Source organism: Notolabrus celidotus, chromosome 16, assembly GCF_009762535.1.
Source record: "Notolabrus celidotus isolate fNotCel1 chromosome 16, fNotCel1.pri, whole genome shotgun sequence".
Lineage (NCBI taxonomy): Eukaryota > Metazoa > Chordata > Actinopteri > Labriformes > Labridae > Notolabrus > Notolabrus celidotus.
This window is the reverse complement of record NC_048287.1, coordinates 23,953,608-23,976,906: the sequence shown is the minus strand read 5'-3', so window position 1 is coordinate 23,976,906 and position 23,299 is coordinate 23,953,608. Positions and strand designations below refer to the sequence as shown.

Below are 23,299 nucleotides of genomic sequence, written 5' to 3'. Positions count from 1 at the left end.
TCGTCCATGCTGGAACTCGAACTGACGACCCTCCAGTTGCCAAGCCCCTATGGACTGAGCTACTGTCGACCCCAACATTACAATGAAGATTTGTATAAAGTAAAATGTCATTCTTTATCAAATTGACTGCAACAACATTTTAACATTTTTGAGGTTGCATATGCAATCTCTGATTCATCCTGTAGAAGTTGAATCTGATTGGCTGAACACTGATTGGCTGGTTCAAGATCCTTAACTGACTGCTGACGACTGCTCTTTGTGGACTATAAACAATTTTGACTAATGTAAAACAACCATAAGAACAAAATGAAAACCAGAGAACTCCTAAAGATGAAACTGTAACAGATTCAGAGTTTGAGTTTGAGACCGTCTTCTCCAGCTTTTCATCCAGGATGTTATTTCAGTGACATATTTCTCCGCGGTCTCGAAGTTTGTTCTGTGGTGCGTCATGCTCGCCTCCTTCAGCGTGTGTGGCTTTTCATGTAGAGAAAGAGCACATTCACACGCTGGCCTACAGGTGTGCCATCAAGAGTCTAAACTTTCTCCTTTTATGAGAACATGTTTTATAGAACTGGAAGCGTGACAATAAAAACCATTTCAGGGCAGGGCTGGAAATAAACAGCGCCACATACCACGGTGATAAACACACTTACTGTACCTAAATCCCAGCACACATAGACTGCTCTGCTTTCTCTCCGGCTGTCAGGTTTTCTGTCTCTACTGTGTGGACAGTAAGTGGGATGTTTTCCTTCCAGCCCTGGCAACCCAGAATAAAGAAACGTGCTCGGAGGCACAGAGCAAAGTGAGGCGGAGGCCCAGATCTGTCTGTTACAAGCTGGAAGGTCCATGTCTGAAGAGCCAGGCGGACAGTCAGCAGACACCAGCAAGGGCCAACATTTCTTTCCAGTATGACCTGCGGCTGCTTGGGTGCTCAAACAGGCTGTCAGTGGGTGCAACTACAGACAAACTTAATGTGAAGCATCAAGCCTCAAGAGGACCCAGCTGGCTACATATGCTATGACAAATCCAACGCCTCCTACTCTCTGGTTTAACGACTCAGATGTTATTTAGTTTTTATTCAAAGCCATGGATTCCGAAATTATTGCAAACAGATTGAGATGGGAGTGTCGTGCTTTACTTTCTGCTTTTAAAGAAACTTCAGATGTCTTAACATCAAAGCTTTTTCAGCAAGAAGGCAGTTTGATTTGTTTGTGAAGTGACAACATGATAACTGCATGTGCACTCTAACAGCAGCTTTTACCTAGTTTCTATACAAAACCAATGCAGTTCAGCATTTTCAGCACCACACAAAAGCACTAGCGCTAGCATCAGCTGTTTTTTTTCGCCGCACTTGCAGCTCACCGTTAAAAATAGATCAACTTTTGGAAGACCACTGGGCTCATCAATAACATCTCTCCCTCACTGAAAAGTCGAAATCAAGAAGGGGTGGAACTTTGAATATAAACTTTGTCAACAAAAAAGGCGCAGGAGCTTTGGGATGTTAGCTTATCATGTATAATGAAGCTCTGAGCTAATCGAGAGACAAACCGAACACTTTGACTGCATGACTTTTTTGATATTATAATTTGTATTATCTCCATACCATACCGCTCCATTTGATACCATCGGTGCTGCAGTTTAAATATTATGTTGAATCGCTGCCGTAGACTGCCTGATGCTATGCATGCACCAAACTCCAGCTGCTACAACTACTACTATCCATCTCACCACTATCATCTCTCTCTCTTTTCATCTCCCTCTACCCTTCTTTCCAACCCTAGCACAGCCGAGGCAGATGTCTGTCTAACATGATTCTGATTCTGCTCGAGGTTTCTGCCTGTTATGCTGCAATAGGCTTTGGCTGCCAGGGGAACTGACACACTGGGATCCTGTCTTTCCCTCTCTGTCCTCTGTCTGCCTGTCTCTTACTTTAACTCTCTCTGTCTCATTAAAGTTACTATCCATAGACTTTTCTTGAATCCCCAAGCTCCCTTGTCTCGTAGGTTCCTGAGTCGCAGCCGTAGACAGCCTACTGCTATGGATGCACCAGACTCCAGCTCCTACAACTACTACTATCCGTCTCACCACTATCATCTCTCTCTCTCTCTCTCTCTCTCTCTCTCTCTCTCTCTCTCTCTCTCTCTCTCTCTCTCTCTCTCTCTCTCTCTCTCTTCATCTCCCTCTACCCTTCTTTCCAACCCCAGCACAGCCGAGGCAGATGTCTGTCCAACATGTCTGCTTCTGCTCGAGGTTTCTGCCTGTTAAAGGAAGTTTCTCCTTGCCGCTGTAACTTGCTAAATGCTGCAAAGTGCTCTGCTCATGGTGGATTAAGATGAAATCAGACTGAGTCCTGTCTGTAAGATGGGACTAGATCTCGATGTTGGAACTTTGTTATTGATTTCCCATAGAGTACGGTCTAGACCTGCTCTGTTTGTAAAGCGGCTTTGGATAAAATTAGTTGTGATTTGGTGCTATATAAATAAAGATTGATTGATTTAATACAGGTCACAAGTATAAATCAGAGCAAAAGATTTGTTTAACGGAATAAATGGGAGGTATGAAAGTCAGATCTGTCTATCTGTTTGCACTAATGTTCGAAAGAGATATTATAAGTCTTAATCTGAGCATTGACTCTGTTTTGTTTCTTATCTGCCATTACTTTTATTTTGCAAACACAGCTGTTTATTTTAGTCCTGATCACATTCTTCCTCTTCATATTTCTTTAACATCATTTTCTCTGAGTGTATAAAGTTTGATAATCTGCTGACTACAGACATGTTTAAGTTTGCCTTTCATTCAAATGTTGCTAACTCGGCCCTGTTGATGTGAATGCTCACGGTAACTCTGGGTTCACCAAACAGGTTGATAGCCATCCTCCTGGGACTGTTAAGTGCCATCTTGCTTCGTAATATGGGCCTCTGGTTAATCTGATCGACTCCACATCACCTTTCTGGTTCTTTCATCATAAAGAGCTCATTTCTTTTGTGCTGCTGAAGGATGAAACAACACCACCCTGTGTGTAGGAAATCAGTCATCACTGAACATTTAACACGCATTTCCTCTGGAGTTTGTGTGAAACAGCTGATCAGCTGCTCAGCATGTCACTTCCAGCAGCTTCATAATTATTTGATCCATTTTTGTCCCAGAAGTCAACTCTTCATCCTGATTGGCTGCTTCTCTTCCATGCTCCCTAATGATGCATATTCACCGCGGCAAAAGGCTGATGATGGTGTCTCCACCTGTCGCACTCTCTAATGATAATTGCCTCCTGTCTTTTTTTCGTTGGCCTTTTTGCCTCCTCTTTTAAAAAAGCAACAAAGACTTTCTTCCCTCCATGGTTCAGATTTCATTTCAACCACCTCAGAGATATTCATGCTGACGTTTGAGGCCATCATTTTTCTCTGCAGTGTCACTTTACCCCATGCTTACCTCTGCTGCTTCACCACTCTCTTTCCTCTATCCAAATGGTGTAGCTGCAGTCATTAATTTTTAACAAGAGCAGAGGGACGTGCTTGCTGGAATTTCTCCTTGCAGGTGTATGTGTGTTGTAGACAACTTCTGTGTGTCTCTGCTGGAGTGCTGCTTGCTAAGGAGAAACACTGATAAAAAGGGCAAAAGAGCGTTATCGACGAGGCTGAAAGCGCTATTTCTGACACACTCAAGGTTCTAAGCGCACGGTGATGTTACCTCGTAGCTCGATCTACTGTACAAGTCTACACATCACAACTTCCTCTGTGTCAGATCATCCTGGCCTCGTCACTGTGAATGGATGCAGCGTACAAAAACTACTTGTGCTTGTTTACTGTGTGTCCTTGTAAGGTCATCTCGCCTTGTGTCATTATCTCCGGAGCAAATGGCTGTGTGCTGGAAAATGAAAGTAAAAGATGAGCCTTTTAGTGGAGAAAAAAACCTGTCGAGACTCGCTGAGAAACACGCCCCAAGATGTGCAGAAGAAATTGTTGCCTTTATACGACGTTCAGTGTCATCTTCACCCACAAAAGCTTGCAGGATATGAGCTTGATTTTGGAAACAGCAGCATACTGTGTTGATGGGAAACTTCAAGATGACAGCAGAGATGTTCCTGATGATTGTGGGATGTTATGAGAAGTTTGGATACTGACTTTAAATACAGCAGAGCTTTTTAGATTGAAAATGAAAAGGGGAAGATATTGCATAGTTTGTTACTTTTAAAGCCTCAGTCTGTGTAATTTGGACACATTTCTATGGAGCGTCTCAAGGTCATGTGGTTAAAACATCAAATATTAAAGAGTAAATCTTGTGCGTCAGAGAGGATTCCTAAACCCTGGGTTGTCCACTATGAACTTTCCAACATGCACAATCAAATTTGAAGATTATTTTTTTTAAAGATCATTTTAACAGTTACTTTTCCGTAGTTAAACATGCAAAAAGCTCCTTAAAACCGCCCCAGATTTTTGAACTGGGCTGCATGTGTGACTGCCAACCTTAATATTATGAAGCCAATGGGTTGCTGGTGCCACCTTCTTGCACCTCATGAAGCACCTCTTGCACCTCTTTCTCTTTCCATCTTCCCTGTTTCATATATACTGTGAATACAATCATTTACAGATAGATTTCTTTAATAGCAAAAACTCTCATTAAAGCCGCAGGTTCTGCTTTGCTGACATCTCGGTTATCTTGTTAACATTACTCCACGGCGTCCTTTTTTAATAATGCATTTTATTTATAAGCTCCTTTCAAATCACTCAAGGTCACATTACAAAGCAGAGTTTGAAAGAACAACAGACTCTATTTATAAAATCAACAAGACATGATACAGTGCAAATGCAGCAAATGGGGTTCTGGTGATGATGTGAGCGACACAGTTCTGGACCAGTTGAAGTTTATAGATGGACGGGCGGAGGCGATTAATGTTATATAGATGGAAATATACAGAGTGACATTATTGATGTGAGTTTGCAATGATGGTGTGCTGTTGAAGATTACACCCAGACTCTTGACCTGGGGAGAGGTAGAAACTGAGGAATTGTCAATGTTAAGTGAGAGACTGTCAAGCTTTTGATATGGTGGAGAACCAGCATCCTCACTCTGACATCTCTCCCTAAGTGCATATCCATAGCATGTCTGTGCATAAATTGTATGTATATATCAAACTATGTGTGTAGCATCAAAATAACAGGGGAAAAATTTAACTTCCACCATGGGGATTAATAAAGTGCGTTTCTTTCTCTTAAACATCTGTTTTGTCACTGTTTAATTTCAGAAAATTGCATGTGAACAAGGATTTTATTTCATTTAGATAGTCAGAGAGAGAAATAGGTGGGAGGGAGGAGACAGATTTTGTTGACAGGTAGAGCTGAGTGTCATCTGCATGCCACTGAAAACTGATGTTAAATCTACGGAAAATATGGCCAAGATGAAGAATATAGATTATGGATGGGAGAGGCCCCAGGACCGAGCCCTGGGGAACCCCTGGTAGTGACTAGAAATGGAAGTGATTGGAATTTCACATCCAGACCTATCCCCTAAGACCCCCACAGTCAGACAGAGAAACAACTGGAAGCCTGACCTGAAAAGTTCTTGAAATTTTCAGCAGTGCATTTGTAAAAGTGGCTTCTGTTAGTTGTCATTGCACATTTAATTGATCTCAGCTGGTCTGTAGTGTTCACATGTGAATCATTAAACAGGAGTTCCTCTTTGGATGCATGTTCTGTGAATTAACAGCATACAGGATGCACTTTAACAATATTAACACAATGTTCTGAAGCCAGTTTTAAAATGTGCAGTATAATAATAAGTTATACTCCCTTAGACCTCCATTAACCTCCCATCTGTTTTATTAATGGGGTCAGAGGTCAGGTTAGGAAGACCTTTTGTATGCTTCAAGCTAAGTGGCTTAAATTGAAATCTCCTATGCTGATAAACGTTGTATAATTCTTGTAACTTTCCAAAGCAGAAGATCGCACTCTCCTGTGGCCTTCCTGCACAATTTACACACTAATATATTTGAACATGGTCAGATGATGCCACACAACCTTTTTATGTTTATGCTTTTATTTCTCCCGTTAACTCAACTTGACAGAGCACTCAACCACATTATTAGAAAACATAAAAAGACCAAAACGAAGACGATGTTTGACTGAATGCATTTTTATAAAGGCATTAATGTTTTTCGATTTGTTCAGTGTCACAGTCTTCGATTAATATTTATCTTCTTTTATATGAACTCTGGGCAGCTTCTTAAGATATTCTCAGAAGTAATTAACAGCTTAAGCAAACTTAAATCTCTGCATACTAAATATGTTATAAGCTTTAAGATAAACTGTATTTCAGTTGAATATCTTCAAGGGATTTCTCTAATAGAGAGGTAGAGATGATGTTTTTATGGCTATTAAAGCTGGTCCAATGGGTTCACCGGGACAACGTCCATTAGATCAAAGCCATTTATCCTGGCAGACAATTCATTAGAAAGCAGAAAGCAATCAGACTGTGTATCTGTAATTAACAGTCATCTCTCAGATTGCCTCCACACCATTAAATACCTCCAATATGTGGGCCCTGTATCCCCATTATGCACCGCTTAATTAAAAATGCAAATTAAGATCCCTTTAATTACACACTGACTGACATGAGACTTGACCAAGCCTTATGTGTGAGTGCGTGTTGGTGTGCATTCATGGGGATGCATGTTGTGTATGAGTGTGGTGTGCACTGGCTGCATTATAGGAAGGTGAGCAGTGGAGCTAATGGTTTAAGTCATGAGTTGGGTGGTTTTATGAAAATTAAACCACAATGAAGGGCAGTAAGGGGAAACTTTCTGAATGTCAGTCAAACTTTAAAGGTTGAAATTAATCCTTATGCTGAGTCTGTTAGCGTCTGGCCTTAACATATCAAGGGCCAGACTCTACCTGCATAGGTGATTCGAATTCTGTGGAAGCAGTCCATCAACTGTCATGTGTCCTGAATGAAAATGACGTTAACAGATCTAATCTGTTGGGTAAAAATCTAGCAGCTCAACAAGAGCAGGAAAACACACGGGAGATAAATGCAGAACTTTTTGAGGAAATGGCTAGAAACCTTGCACAGGCACCTGAACAGCTAGGACAATACCGGATGGGAACTGATTGTCAGTTGGATGCCAAGGAAAGAGATGTCGCAGACACTACCCCTGTTTGTTCCAGCGCCATCTAGTGGAGGTATTGTTTAATGTTCATCCCAGGATAAAGTAAATGGATGATAAATGGACTCGTACTTATATAGCGCTTTTCTAGTCTTTCCGACCACTCAAAGCGCTTTTACACTACAAGTGCATTTCGACCAAGAGTTCCAGGGTCTTTCAGCCCCGTTAACTACTTTACCCTGAACTAAAAGGTTCTGTGCCCCACATTGTTGTCTGCATTTCGACCGGGCTTAAGTCCCGGGTAGATTGTGCAAATCAGGCCAGTGATGTATGGAGGAAACACAGAGTAAATGCACTACACCATCAGACCATTAGAGGGCAGTAGGACAAAGACGAATGCCATTCATCACAGATGACACCGTAGAAGCAGACGAACAGGCAAGTATCATTATGAGCAACACAACAGTTAGCCTGTTAGTATGGAAAAGACTCAGCTCACACTGTTTTAGATCGTGCTATATTTAATCACAGATGGATTCACTGAATCAACACGTGAGAGGAGATAAGTGTGAGTAGCAAAGACGTTTCAACGCGGCTTTAAAATCCTTTTTTAACTCAAAAAGCTGTGGCAGAGATCGGCCGGCGCTTTGGTTTAAACAGCGACCCTGTTAACTGCCGACTTTCAGCCGGATGCATCCCTCCTAAACGTCTTTAGACGATCATTAAATATCTGATGAGGATATTTTTAATCTTTTTAGGGAGGAGATTATCTACCCCTGAACTAAATTTAGACCCTGGGTCCACCGGTTGAAACGCACCCAGTTCCGGGGTAAAGTTCCTCTGGTCGAAAAATGCCTTACTTGTCACATTCACCCATTCACACCACATTTACTCACTGATGGCAGAGGCTGCTACTGTATATAGTGAGGGATCATCAGTATTCATTTGCACACATTCACCCTCTGCTGAGCAACAGCGGGGGCAATTTGGGGTTCAGTGTCTTGCCTAAGGACACTTCGGCATGTGACTGCCGGAGCTGGGATCGAACCGCCAACCTTCTGATTGATTGACGACCAAGTCTATCCACTGAGCCACAGCAGCCACAGCAACATAGGACTCATTGGAGTGTGTGGGTATGGACCATTACATTGTTTCACATGAATGGAACTATTTTCATATGCAAAAGAAGCATAAATAAGCCAAAAGTCTACATTACACTGGTGCTCCCAGCAACAAGGTTCCTGGTTCCATTTCCAGGTCAGAAAAAAACAGAAAGGACAAAATAAGTCTCTCAGAGTATATGTATGATGAAAATCTATATTTGACATATGGAAATAAGCAGAGATACACTTATCTACAACTGTATTGACGCACTGATAACAGGAATTTAAAACATGCAATCTCTCAGTCGCTCAGTTATATGGAAATCATTTGAGTCGAGCTGGAAGCTTTTGGATGCTTATCAAATGTAGTGAGAGACGCCAGTGCTGTCAAATTGACCTCAATATGGTTTACTCTGAATCATTACCTTCTATAAAGGAGATTTGTTTGAGCTAAAATGGAGATGTTAATCACAAGCAGCCACCTCAAGTGTTGTCAGAGCATAAAACTGGCTCTTATAAATGTTAGCTGTTAGAATGCTTAAGACAGGGCCTACTGCATCTTTCAGAAGAGTAACACTTTATAACCTTAAACCCATCTGCAGCAATGCACAGAACATAACCAGGCCATTATTTTCATGTCACAATAATAAACACAAAGAAATCCAAGGAAGTAAAGAAGTGAAGTTGCTTTAAGTCAGAACTGTACTGCTGTGAATTAACAGCACTCAACTTTGACGTATGTTCTGACAACCCAAGTCTCTTATGTTTAAGACAAACCTTTCCATCCTAACCTGACTCGCCAAATAGACCACTTACATATACCACTCACATACCCATGACATGGGATGTACTTAACATCCATATAGGCAAGGAAAACACTCAGAGGTTGATTGGCTTCCTTCTGTCTGTCATATCCATTATGGGCCATTTAGAGCAACCATATATATGATGTAAATGGTAAAAGAATTTTACCTCTGCTCTTCTTTTATCAAAGAAACATTCTCCAGTTATGATAAAACTGCAGCTAAAGCAGGTATCAATGCTAATCTTTTCATAGGCTTTCGTTGTTAAAAGGCTTGCAGTCGCTTCTTGCTTACCACACAACGAAACCGCGCCCATAGCTACCACCTCTTTCGCCTGAAATGGTTCTGATTGGTCCAGCCATTCTCTGACAGGGAACCTGTTGGTCTTAAAATATGAAGCCCATGTGGAAGTGCTAAAAACAACAGTTCATCGAGCGTTCGCTTGAGGCTGGCTGCAGAAACACCGGAAACCAAATACACACCCATTCAACAAAGATGATCCTTGCAGCAATAATAAACATAGTTGCGGCCTGGTGCAAAAAACAGCTTGGGCCTGGGTAGCTTATTTCTTGATCGGCACACACTATATGGGGAATGATTTTTTTTATAACTTGGCATTTTTCGAGTAAATTTAACTTACGAGTTTAGCCCAAATAAGGGCATGGCTGACTTGTTTGACAGGCGTCACCCTGTAGCTATTAGCGACGAGGCTTAAGCCCGCCTGTTTACCTCACAGTAGCTTGGGTCGAAGTTTGGTTGTCCTAGCATTTCCAATATGGCAGCCGCTGGTGATTGGTTTCAAAACGGCATTCAGGGACAGATGTTGACATCACGGATACTATGTCCATTTTTTATGCATTCTATGCTGGCAACATGCCTATCTGATTGAATCTGTGCAACATGGATGTGCCTGATGACAAACATGGATTCCGGCCTGTCCATCTGCTTTGCTATCATTTCCATCCACCTCCTTGTCTGAACTGTCTTGTGCTTTATACTACGTACTGTATGTTGTTTATGTTTGCTACTATCATGGCAACTACAGCCAATGGTTTCTCTGGCCTTAACTTCAGAATTGGCTCTCCCCATAGACTGAATATTAAAGAAGGAAAGCCTCTTGCTTTTATAGTTGAAGCTTCTGCTGCAGTACTTCAATCCTGCATTCTTTCTATTGGGCGTTAGGGGGCGTCACATTTTATGAAACACAGTGACCCTTCTCTGTTTATTCAATACCTCAGGAAAATGAGTTAACAGTCCCAATCTTAAGTTTTTTGCTGCGATACAGTACAAAGCCAAGTTTGGAAAATATGTTCCCATGTAGAGTGATGATAAAGCAGAGTAAGCTCTAGAATGTGATAGTGACCTTTCAAACAAGGAAATAGACTAAGCCATGTGTCATGTGCAGGAATGTTACAAGAAGAAGTGAGACTCCACTGATGGTTGAACACGCTCTTTATTTACTAGAGCACACACGTAACTGCTAACTTGCTAATACGCTAGACTGCATCGTGACAACAGATGATGACGTATAACTCTTGAGTGACTACAGTGTCCTGTAAGGCACACATAATTACATATCATACCATGACACCATGTGACTACTTTTTGTCTCTACAGGGTTTCTCTGGCTCAATAAAAAACAAATGGTGTCACCAAAAATGCTGGTGATGGTGGCCCTGTCCACATGTTTCATAGCCAATGACTGGTACACCATCAGACCAATAATGATAACAATAATCACAGCCTGATGAGCCAGTTAGAAGGGACAATAAGGCCTTACTTCCTCATGTCTATATTCTCAATGACAAAAGATAACAGCAGTTTAATGAACTAATAACACCCTGGCTGTCACAAGCTGTGTTTATCTAAAGAGAGGAAATGGAAATTAGGGCCATGGTTTTTGCATATAACAGGAACATGTGAAATCAGGACACAAGGATGTAGCTTGAGGCTATGATAGATTTGAAAATGGACAAGTGGAACCTTCACATCCCCCTGCAGCCAAACTTCACCACCTTTCTTTTAAATCAGACATGACAGGTTTAGCAGCCATAACTGGAAAAATATGTGATGCAAGTACAACAACGGAAAAAGGGTTAACGGCAAAAAAAAGAGAAACAGTGAGCATACAACTGACTTCATGACTTTTTCACACTCACCCTTTGCTTCAAGACAACTGAAACCAAAGAGAGAAACATAAGAGAGGAAGCATTGGGTTTGCTCAGCGGGAATACATATGTGTGCAGATTGTTGGGCAGATTTCTCATTGTCAGACTTGTCTCGATTGGATGACCTCCAGCTCACACAGGCCCGTGGGCTGCAGCGCTCGGCTGTGTCTGCGTGGGCCCGGTTTCCTCTTTCTCATGGAAACAACAGGGTTCTAGCCTCTCATGGGAATCTCCTTGGACTGCAAACATCTCCTATTTAACCTACACTCAGAGCAAGACAGATTTGGTTTTCTGAGAAAATCAAACCCTTTTATAGGTATTCATGGAATTTCATTCTCTCTGCCATGCCTGCTCACCCTCTCTGTTTTCGTGTTTTTCGTGGGATTTTTCCAGCGCCTATACAGTCAATTTCATTTCTATTCTCTGACGTTTTATTACAGGCTTTCAGATCCACTGTCAGGCTGTCGGATGTGTTTGCCTGATTTTTTCACTTTTTATTCCACTGCTATCTAAAAGCCAAGGGGAGGAAATTGTCCATCTTTGTGTTTCAAATACTCATTTATTAAAGCCTGATTTGTCTCTTATCTCAAAATGGAAATAATTCATGTGAGTGTTTAAACAGGAAGGGGTCCTGTCACCTCAGCGAGCATCACAACACGCCACAATGAAGCCGAATCCTTTGATGTGCTGAATAAGAGGCAAAAAAGAAACCATCAACTTAGGGACTGAAACAGACTCAGAAATTTGCCTCAACAATTGTCTGACCAGGAAAATAATGACAAGACTGCATCAGAAAACAAAGGGAGAGATTTTTCCAGAGGCAGAGCGTTTACTAAGTATAGCACCACATATTGATCAACGACTGAACATCCCCCTGCTGAGCTCAAAGTTTCATATCCTCAGTCTGTTTAACTGGTTTGAACTCTTCAAGTAATTGTTGTCTGGAGAATAACACTGAATGGATTTTTGCTTTTTACACACTGTGCAGTATTGAACTGAACTCAAATTGACATCTACTGTCTTTTCAATGATTTTAATTGTTAAACCAACTCAACAGAGCTGAGATCAGCTGTTAATACAGCATGGTGGCTTTGTGGTGAAAGACTCTCTTTACTGCCAAATAGTCAAACAAAATGGCAAATACAAATTCAGCAGTTAAATAAAAAAAAGTAGGCGCTCCTATAGGGCAAATTCTGGATAGTATTCATGAGCAGAATATATGGAAGTAGTATGGAGGTCAGGTGATGTTGAATGTAGACAGCCAAAGTCCTTTTTGGGGGGAAAGCTGGTTCAAACAAACTCTTCTATCCAGACACATGGTTTTTGATTCTTGTGCTGGAAAATAATACAATGTTGACTTCTGTTAGGAGAAAGGAAGAAGTTACCCATCAAAAATTAGGAGCATCGCATACATCTTCATATACATTATCTTAGGTGTACATGTACATGATTTACAGTGCAACATACATTTTCACAGTGCAGTATGTATTATCTAAGGTATAATATACATTACTGACTGTGCAATATACATTATCTACAGTGCAATATATATTTTCACTGTGCAATACACATCATCTACAGTGCAATATACATTACTGACTGCAACACACATTATCTACAGTGCAATATACATTACTGACTGTGCAACACATTATCTACAGTGCAATATACATAATCTACATTGCAATATGCATTTTCACTGTGCCATATACATCATCTACAGAGCAATATACATTTTCATTGTGCAATAAACATTTTTATTGTGCAATATACATTATCTACAGTACAACATACATTTTACAGTGCAATAAACATCATCTACAGTGCAATATATATGTCATCAACAGTGCAATAAACATTATCTGTAGTGCATTATACATTATCTATAGTGTAATATACATTTTAAAGTGCAATATGCATTTTCACCGTGCAACATATTTTTTACATTGCCAAATACATTATATATGGTACAAGATACATTTTGTTAACTGTGCAATATACATGTTCACTATGCAACACATCATGAAGTGTGCAATTTACATTATTTTACTCATGTCAACTTGTTATTGTGGATACCTGAATGTGTTGCATTTAAGGTTAAGCCTTTCCTTATATTGTTTCACATCCAACATTCATGAATTTGAAATGTTTGCCGTGATTTTTTGCAAAAATCTATCAAGATGTTGCCTAATTACAGCACTTACTTTATCTCTTTGTTCCTATAGTCCAGCAACTTGGCCACAGAGCTCTGCAGACTCTGAACTGACTCTAGAGTGGTATCTTTATCGCTATGTTTTAAAGCTTGATGACACACATTAAGGTGCGGTACTTGACAGACTGGGAGTAAGACAATGTTACAGAACTATAGTATGCTGTAATCAGCAGAGAATGAACAGTACGGTAAAGACACTGTAAGATAAAAAAGACCCAATAAGTTCACTAACTAGTTCAGGTATTCTTCAGACATTTTCATCGTATAATTGGAATGTCAGAAAAACAAGGCCACTGTGTTGGGGTATGATTTAGAAGTGATAGAATTTCTAAATGGAGGCCAAACTATTCCACAGTTACCTCGAAGAAGCCCAACATCGCTTCTACCCACCAAACACTTTGATCTCTGCCAGTCAGCATCTCAGGACAGCAGCAGTCCTGTGCCAGAGTCTGCCTCTGATGGCGGGGAAGCCACGGTCCTCTCTCATGTGGCTGTCTGCCCCTCGGCCCAGCCTGTCTGTTTCCAAGCCCACCAGACACAAGATGGAGTGGGGCACAAGAGGCTCTCAGTGCAGTCTGCCTGGAAGCCCCATGCTCGGCACAGGCATCCCATCAAAGCTCTGGGAACGCCGCGCTCCAAGCTAAGTCAACTTGGCCGCGTATGAGCTCAAATATTTGAGAAGCGCTCGAAGGCCCGGGTGCCACTGGCAGAGCATCACAGACTCACTCGTACAAAACAAAAATTTGGGGGAGGAGAAGTGGGTGGGGAGGGGGTGTGAATGTTGGGAATGTGCATAAAGTATGTTTATACACAAGTCTCTCTTTAGCCAGCCCCTCTGCTCCAAAATGATCAGGTGGATTAGAGAAAGTTCAATGAGGAAGAATCATTTTGAAATACTGACTTGCCCTGTTTTTCTAATGCTGTCAAACTGTTGATCATTTTAATCTCAATTAATCTCAGTAGTTAATCAGGATTCATCTCATTTTAATCACAAGTTTAAAATTAGTTTTCATGTTTTTAAGTCCATATTTACCACGTGAAGCTATTCCTACAAATGTTTTAATTTGGGAATCAAATGAATGCAATGAAATATACTTTAGGATCTTGACTTTTAGATTTTTATTAACATTGAAATGCTGCAGTTCTAAACCATTATGGTCTAAAACCATGACTTAGAGGAAGCTTCAAAGAGATTCTGTGAAATACAGTTTATTTTTTATCATTGTTTTAAAACAGAAGATTAGACTTCTACACATTACGAAAAATTCATTTTCAAAATATCCAACCATCGTCAATATAGTGTGTAGTTATTGAGAAATAATTGTGATTACTCACCAACGTCCAGTGATCCCTTGTTAATGTGACAGTACTTGCACTTTCCAGGAGTTCCGCTTTGGTTGTTTTCTCTGTTTCACACAGGTTGTGATCATGACTGGTCACAACATGCCAATTTGAGGACATCCCTTAGATCCGAGCCACTTGTCTGGTGATTCACACACTTTAAAATAGTGCTCTGCAAGCTCTTGTGATGCGATATCTGTTTGACACAAAGTACATATTAATTTTGACTTGTCAAGCTGTTTTGTTAAAGTGAAATTTGCTATTCTAAAGTGTGCCGATGTCATTATTTTACATCACCGTGGCAGCCAGACCAACATTGTAACTATAATTTGTTGACAGAGCAAAAAAAATAGGGGAGTAGAGAGTGGGGGAAGACTGCTGCAACAACGACTATCGCCTCTGTATATGGGGTGTGCTAAGAACGCTTGGCCAACAGCGCCTTGAACGTATTGGATAGTCTGATCCACATGAATAAATAAGAAAGCATTTAAGTCTCACCTCACAGCTATACAAATAATGAAGCTAACTAGCTAGCTAAAAGTAGCCATGTCCTTAAGGAATGGAGTTACGCCAAGATAGCCATAAAAGTAGCTTATCATTTAACATATTCACATAGTGTTCATGTTCCTCTGCTTTACTTCATTGTGGACAATCAAAGTTAATGTTAGCTTCAGTTAGTATCTAAATGAAACATGCACACATAAATCACTATAGAGTAGAGCTGTTTTTAATAGAGGGTTTAACTGCTATTCCTCTCACCTCTAGCAACAATTTGGAGACATACTGTATATCAAATTCATTACGGTCACCTCACTGAACCAGCTATAAATTATATGTCTCATACAGAAATATTAGCCCCAAAGGGGTTTATGAAGCAATGTCCCATTAAATTCCACTCAGCTAGTCAGGTATCACGTTCCAGGTTTGGCATTTATAACACTTAAACCATAGGAGACAATCGGCCTCTATACTGCAGAGTTATAAAGGTGTAACATTAGACTGTTTCTTCTTCCACTAAAAGTAAAACAGCTTATTTTATTCACAGCCACAGTGCTGGATAGTGGAGATAGATTTGTTCTCTCTTTTTATGTGCCACAGACGCAGGTAAATAAAAAGCAGCTCCCACCTGAGCATCATCCAGACACTTATCGCCCCTGGGAAACTTAAACTTGAAACGAATAAGCTCATTATATGCAGATGCTCTTTGCATTTTAATGCAAATTTAACACCCTCTGATGGGCAGCACATTTTAAATGACAGACAGATTAAAAAGCCTACTTCCCATATGTTGTGCCCGCTTGCTGCTTTATCTCTTCCTGTGTTGTGAAGTATTGAATGTGTGGATGCAAACAAAAAGGATGTGTGCCATGTTTTTGTGTCTAATACTCTAGTGCCCTCCAGTGGTGAAGATTCGTATTAGACAAAACCACCTCTTAAAAACACACGCACATCTAAACTTACACTAATGTATATAGACGCACAAACACTCCTCTGTCCTCACATGTCCATGTTTGTTCCCTCTGGTACAGTCTGGTTTGTGTCTGACTGTCCACCAAGGGGTATTTTAGGACCCTTTGGGCCCTGACTCACCTCTTAAAGAGGGTAAGACATGATGCAGACAGCCTAAACATCAGCACCACCTCTCTGTGGTGCAGCCTCACATGACTACAGGACGTAAACAAACCAGAGACCAAGTTGCCCCCTGGGGTGAAAAACAGTTTCCTTTAATACTGCTGGGAAATGACGGGGAAATGGGCACCACATGAGGGAATACATTTAGACTTGTAGTGCTGAACTTAGAAAATAAATCATTATTGTACTTAAAAGGGGCAACATGATTTTCTGTCTCCACTTTGACCTCAGCCCAGCAGACTCTTTAGATACACAAACACAGGATTTAACAGTCTGTTAGTGTTGACATAGAATTTGTTCCTGTCCAGTTCTTTCATTTAGGATTTATGAACTGTATAATTACATTTACATTAATAGAGGCATTGGTGCAATGTTTTTCAAAATCTTAAAAGCTTGTTTGTTGAAAGAAACAAGATTTTTCTTCTGTTAATTTAATTTATTTTTCATTTAGTGACATGCTTTCCACAATGTGCTCTGTACTCATGCTGTATTCAGTATATAGCAAATTTTTCAGTGTTAAAGATGTCTTTATTGCAGCCATTATCACTACTCACATATTAAAAAGCTGCTGTAAAGCTAGGGTTGGTAGTCACTGAAAACTAGCATGAATTTGAATGTAGAAAGTCTTCAGGACTCCGTCTGATCTTAAAGATCAACGTGTTCACGATTCAGCTCGCCATCCCTACTGCATTCGAATGGACACTACAAAATAATTTTCTGTAGGACTTACTAAATGTCATTGTTGTTTTTGCTTGTCAGAGCCCCCGTGGTGAGAGCTTTTTAGACCCTGATCTGGACTACAGTCCTGAGCAAAGCACCTCATCGGGTCAGAGGGGACAGAGCGTGAAGGGCAGTCAGTAGAGTCAGGGGAAGCAGAGGCAGGGGACAGGGACTCGGAGTGCATGCTGGGGAAATGTACGCGAAGGAGGCGGGCAGAACAGCAGGACGGGATTTGATTGGTTTCATAAATTGGACCCTAATGACGGTGAATGGTTGGTGTTTTCCCAGGTTTACTCCGGCTGTAGATAGCAGCTTTTTTTCACTCTTTTTTAAGAACACATTATGTATTGATTGCCATCGGGACATAAAGATAATTTTAACCAGTATGACAAAAAGTGTATCTAAATCTGATTACCAACCCCAGCTTTAATGAGAACTTATTGTGAAAGTCTTCACGTGAATGTATAAATGTCACCAAGCAATGGAGTTTGCCTTCTGTTTACAGGCCTGTTAGCTGGTTTTGTGTGTGGGGGGGGGGGGGTGAGTTGTAACCAAGCAGCAGTTTCTGTTGTTGAATAATGAAGCTAGTTCGCTGAAGTGCAAAATACTGCAGTTGCTCAAGTGTCCACTTGAGGTTGGCTGAAAAAGCCAAGGCTTACCAAAGATGGTATGAGACATAAACAGAGGCTCTGTGACATCAATCATTGGATTCTGAAGAGGTGTTTTGAGGCACAACGATGGGGGGCGCCATATTGGAAATGCTTGTTTTGGAGGGAATTGGAGTTTTTACCAAGAGGTAACCTCTGTTGTTGAATAATGAAGCCAACGCTGAAGTGCAAAATACTGCAGTTGCTCAAGTGTCCACTTGAGGTTGGCTGCAAATGCCATGGCTTACCTAGGACTGTATGAAACATACGCATAGGGTCCATGACATCACCCATTGGTTTCTGAAGAGGTGTTTTGAGGCACAACGATGGGGGGGCGCCATATCGGAAATGCTGACTCAGTCAAGAAACAGGCAAAGAGGTGGAGCTGAGGCCGGCTTTTAGCCTCCTTTTAGCATCCTTCTTTTTATACTGCGTCCATAGTAAGATAATAGAGATAAAACTGGACTGGTTTAAGCTGTTGTGATAGTTAGTTGGACCTGAAACAAGCAAGGCGTTTTCAACTCGGATAACACGTAGGTTGTGTGTATTTACAGCTTGTTTCTACAATCCCAAATTGACAAAATAAACAGTTATAGTAGGTTTAAGAGTCAAAGGCCCTTTATAGGCAGTCACAACCATGTAGCACATTCTGTCTCTGGGTGGGGAGATGTATTAAAATGGCTATAATTTCTACAAAGTGGTGGATGTAAACACCCTAAAATTAGCGGTGGGAGTCTGCACTGTAACCTCAAAGTCATTTTTTCCACCTCATATCCACTGTGCTGGAGCACAGAGCCAAAACAAACACTCATGCTGGTGGGCTGCAGTGTAAGTAGGTAGGATATTTGTAAAGCGGCATGTCAAATCCCCCCAATAAGGCAAACACTTCCTCTTACAAACAACATTAGGAGGTTAACTGTAGATAGATATTTTCTGCCCCTGTACATGTTTGTTTAGTGTTTTTCATATATAGTGAGGTCAGGCGTGGATCAAGAAAAGAAAGGAGCGTAAATCCCTCCTCAAAGCAGCAACTCTATGATAACGCCCAACAAGTAGAGACAGATTTACCATAGGTTCTTCTCTATACTCACACACACACACACTTCTTGTACGCACATACACACTCCAACAGAAGTTAATACCCTGAGTAGTCTTACATTTACAGCACACACCCCGCAGCACAGCCCCCAAGGCTGCTGAGTGATGAGCGGTCCTCTAGACAGTGTGTCTAGGCCTTAACCCCCCAAGCTATGACATAGTCCACAGCTGTGTGTGTGTGTGTGTGTGTGTGTGTGTGTGTGTGTGTGTGTGTGTGTGTGTGTGTGTGTGTGTGTGTGTGTGTGTGTGTGTGTGTGTGTGTGTGTGTGTGTGTGTGTGTGTGTGTGTGTGTGTGTGTGTTTACTTTTCAACAGTAACACTGCCATTCAGATGACTCTGTGATTCTAACGGATTTTATTGAATTCGTCTTTAAATGAGATTATTGTGACAAGATTGATGGAGGGAGGTGTGTTTGCTGAGAAAGCAAGCTAAGCCTTGGTGTGATGAGTACAGGACTTTTTAATGCTGGTTTTAGCTTTTCTAGGTGTTCCTTTTTCCATCCAACAGGTGGCAGTCAAGCTGTACTGTGACTTTTATTCTCTCTGCAGCTTTTAAGAAACACTTGACCCACATACAGGGAAATCTGTCATGATGAGACTAATATTATTCAACGGAAACATTTACACAAATTTGTACGTACGTTGTTTTACTTCATGTCAATTAACCCCACTTATGTGTGGTTTCAAACTCGCTCTAATTCTTTAAGTCGGTCTCTATAAACAAAACACAAGAATACGTCTTATTATTGAATCTATGCTTCTTAGCTCTTATTTTTTCTTGCTGTTTGTACCTCCTTACTCTGACTTGTTGCCTCTCTTCTGTGCTGTGTATAATGTGTTCTTTTTTTGTCTGCCTTCCTATGTACCCAATCTGTACCCGTAATCCGGGACTTCCACTACGGCCCGGCTCCATTCTCTCACATCCGTCAACAGCCACCGGCTGCGTTTTCAGAACCCAGCACAGAGCAGGACTGCCGGACAGCAGGAGTCATGTGACCAAGGTTTTCCTTCAGATTGACTGCATTAATGAATATCCAACTCCTCTCCTCATCTATTTTCTCTTTATCTGCCTCTGAAAACCTCTGACCTGTTGACTCCAGGCCTTGCTCCGCTCATTATGACTGTTTGTTGTTGCGGTTAAGTGAAAAACAATCTGGTGATAACACAGAGTGTTTTATTCTGAAAAGTTACCGGATGTTTTCATTTTGTTTTGGTGCCTGACTTCCTGTCCTGCTCCATCTGCTCTGTTGTGCTCCGGCATCCGGCAAAAATAGAAGTCTTGCATTTCGGATCCAGAGGGCTCTGGCGTGCTGATCAGAGATGCAGCTGAAAAGCAACGGAGTGGATCCAGTAGAAGTTAAAACATTGACTAGAATATAAACCTATCAGAACCGATGCCGTGATGGATCAGACATGGACCGGACATGGATCTGGTGGAATTTGGCCGCAAGTCATCTAATTTACGAAACTTCACACAACTCTGTCTGTAATCCTCTGCACTTGGGTCCTGACACAAGCAACACCTTGTGTCTACGTGCTTCCCTTAAATTTAAAGTTTCTAAAAGAACAAACAAAACCTGAATGACAAATCTCTCCAGTGAAAGATTGATGCCCTCAGTTATTTCCCATATTTCCACCCTAATCCCATTTGTAATCTTTTCGGCAGTTCAGATAAATCAGAAAATCAAAGCCTTGTCTCTGAACGTTTCATTTAAATCGACACAATTCCCAGCGCAACAATTTACAGCTCACATCAGTGATCCTTTTTCTTCTGATAGATATGGAATTCCCAAACACACTAAAAAAGAAGGAGAAAAAATAAGACACGCAGAAGGATGATTTATCAACGTGGCTGCTTTTACAGGCTCCAATAGCTTTGGTGGTCCAGCTGAAGAATAATGATGCAACTAAGAAGAATCAAACAGTGCAGCTTTTACTTTCCCTGACTGTTAAAGAGACCCCTCTGAGGATTTTCTCCTGCTATCGTCGGCCCTTTCTTTGTCTCTCTGAAAAGATAATGTAGGTCTCATAAATACTTCCCAACCTCCTCTCTCTTGTCCAAATCCTTCCCCAGGGGCAGTAGCTATCAGAGGGCTTCATGACCCATTTGCCCTGAGGGTTTGTTAGGCCTTAGCAGCAATACACAGGCTCCTTTGATCCCTGCAACAGAGCACTCAGACGCTGTTAACTTCAGATTAGATTCCTCGTCATTTGCATAATGCCTCCTTTAGTTGCTTGAACAGACAGAGACTCCAGGGGGGGAGAAGCAATGAGAGCTTTAAGACCACATGAAAGAACATTGTACTATCACTTAAATGAATAGATAATGCTATGTCTATTAACAGTTTTAATGTTCCTACTTGACGAGAAGTTACATAACCCTGAAGTATTGCTGGATGCCCTGTTGTTTCCCTGCAATGACTTCCATTTCTCTCTATTTCCACAACTTTCAAAGAACTATATTCATGCTAGTTATTCTTCATGGTATGGGTCGTAGAGGGGACAAATGTATTGATATATCCATGAAGCATTGTAAGAAGTGTGAATTTAAAAGTCAGGAAAATTGTGAATGCAAGGCAGCCAGATGTAGTCAGCTGGGTGTCCTGAAAGGGTAAGTGTGTTACAATGGCCCAAAATAATTCCATCGGGAGGCAAATTAGAAACATGCTGCAAATTATGAAACAATGTCAACTTCTAAACAACAACCAAAAAATCGAAAGAAAGGCGACTGGAATGTGTCTAAAATGAAAACAATGTGCTGCAAAATGCCCAAATAATGCAGCAATAAAATGCTGCAAGTACACAGAAACACTGCAAAGTGAAAAACCATAAAAAGCCACAAATTAAATTACCTTCTAAAACCATGCATATCCTGTCATAACAAAATAAGTTTCCATGCTTTAGGGGGAGCACTAAGAGGAAAAAGATAGATTTTCTTAAGAAAGAGGAGCCAAGGAATCAGTTTTAGGAATTTGTTATTTTAGGAATTTTGTGGTGATAACTTTGGTTAAAAAAGCATGGTTCCTGTTGACCTCACCAGCCCTTTATACATTGCTTATTCAAGAGGGGTCTGTTATGCATTTGGTACACAATTCTGTCAACAGTAATGTCACAGAGATGAAATGATTGGGCGAATATCATTCACTGCTGAGCCGGCATCGGAGGTGGTAACAAGGGCAAAACAGTGTCACCGTAAACACTAGAGTTTGCTTTCATAACCCCAAAAGTAATGTAAAATAAAACAGTAGGAGCTTCAATATAATGCAGTTGTTAAATAAAGTGTAAAAGTACAAAAATATAGTGATGGCGCCATTATGACCTCACTATCTCAATGGACGATAACCACTAACTACTGTAAAAACAAATGGATGGACTTTAGTTGAATAGAGCTTTTACACTACATGTCCCATTCACACCACATTCATACCCTCATGGCAGAGGCTGCTATGTAAAATGCCCATCAGTATCAACGTATCCCATATACACACATTTATTGCTGGCTATGCAACGAGGAGAAGTTTGGGGTTCGAAACTTACCTAAGGACACCCCAATACGTGGACTATAGGAGCTGAGATCAAAACGCCACGATCAACTCTACTACTAAACAACTGCTGCCCCAAAAACGGTACTCAAAAACATGAACGAAAACCAACCCCAAATATCTTCAATTTGTTGAAGCTGGATCATGTTTTATTGAGAAGAGATTTTCTTGTTGGCTTTCATCTTTCTTCTTCACTCTTATCGACTTACTGGATTGGCGGTTAGACTTTACTGGAGCAACGCCGTAACTGCTGTTAGCCCAGTTGGTCCAGTTCTGTCTTTCTACAGAGAGCTCTTGGTGTTTTGAACATCTCTAACAAACACAGATGTTTTTAACATTACCATTTTTATGACCAAAGCTATGACTCAAACTAACAAAGACATGTTGGGCACAGTTTGGGACAGGAGAGGTGTGAGAGGGAGATTAAATGTAGGGTGGAATCAGTGTAATAACAGCCAAAGAAACCACCAATGGTTCAAATGAAGTCAAACTGACTTAAAACTTCCTGTTGGGTTCTCTCCAAAACTCAAAAATATGTCTGCTAGTAACCCAACAAAAGTACTTTCACCAGCTAAGTACAGCTACCCAAAGTCAAATACAGAGAAAGTCACCCTGAGTTGATCTCAAAAATAGCAGTTTTGGAGTCTGCCTCAGTCCAGGGGGCACTGGGCCCACAGTCTTTCTCAAACAACTGTGGTTTACACTAAAAGCATTTTCTGTCTGCTTTGTGGCCCTGAGCTTCGCTATCAGTTATCTGTCTCAATTCCTTAAACCATCCCATCTGACACACACATGCACACACCCATACAACCTTCTGACCTTCTATCTGTTGCGTGCCTTGAAACCGGTTACCTAGAGGTTCTGGACTTTAAAGGTTTTAGGTAAGCCGAGTTCTGTTGTCTCCATCCATTGCTACAAATGTCCAACACCCACAC

General features: G+C 41.0%; 1 long non-coding RNA gene across 3 annotated transcripts in view; it reads left to right on the top strand.

The window, feature by feature from the left end:
• LOC117828278 overlaps positions 1 to 23,299 on the top strand; it is a 47,026-nt gene that overhangs the window by 22,729 nt on the left and 998 nt on the right. The window contains exon 4 of one of the 3 annotated variants that reach the window (XR_004634376.1): positions 19,756 to 19,823. The exons of the other annotated variants lie outside the window; for them this stretch is intronic. This is a non-coding gene — a long non-coding RNA (uncharacterized LOC117828278). The remainder of the gene's footprint in view (positions 1 to 19,755; positions 19,824 to 23,299) is intronic. 3 annotated transcript variants of the gene reach the window in all.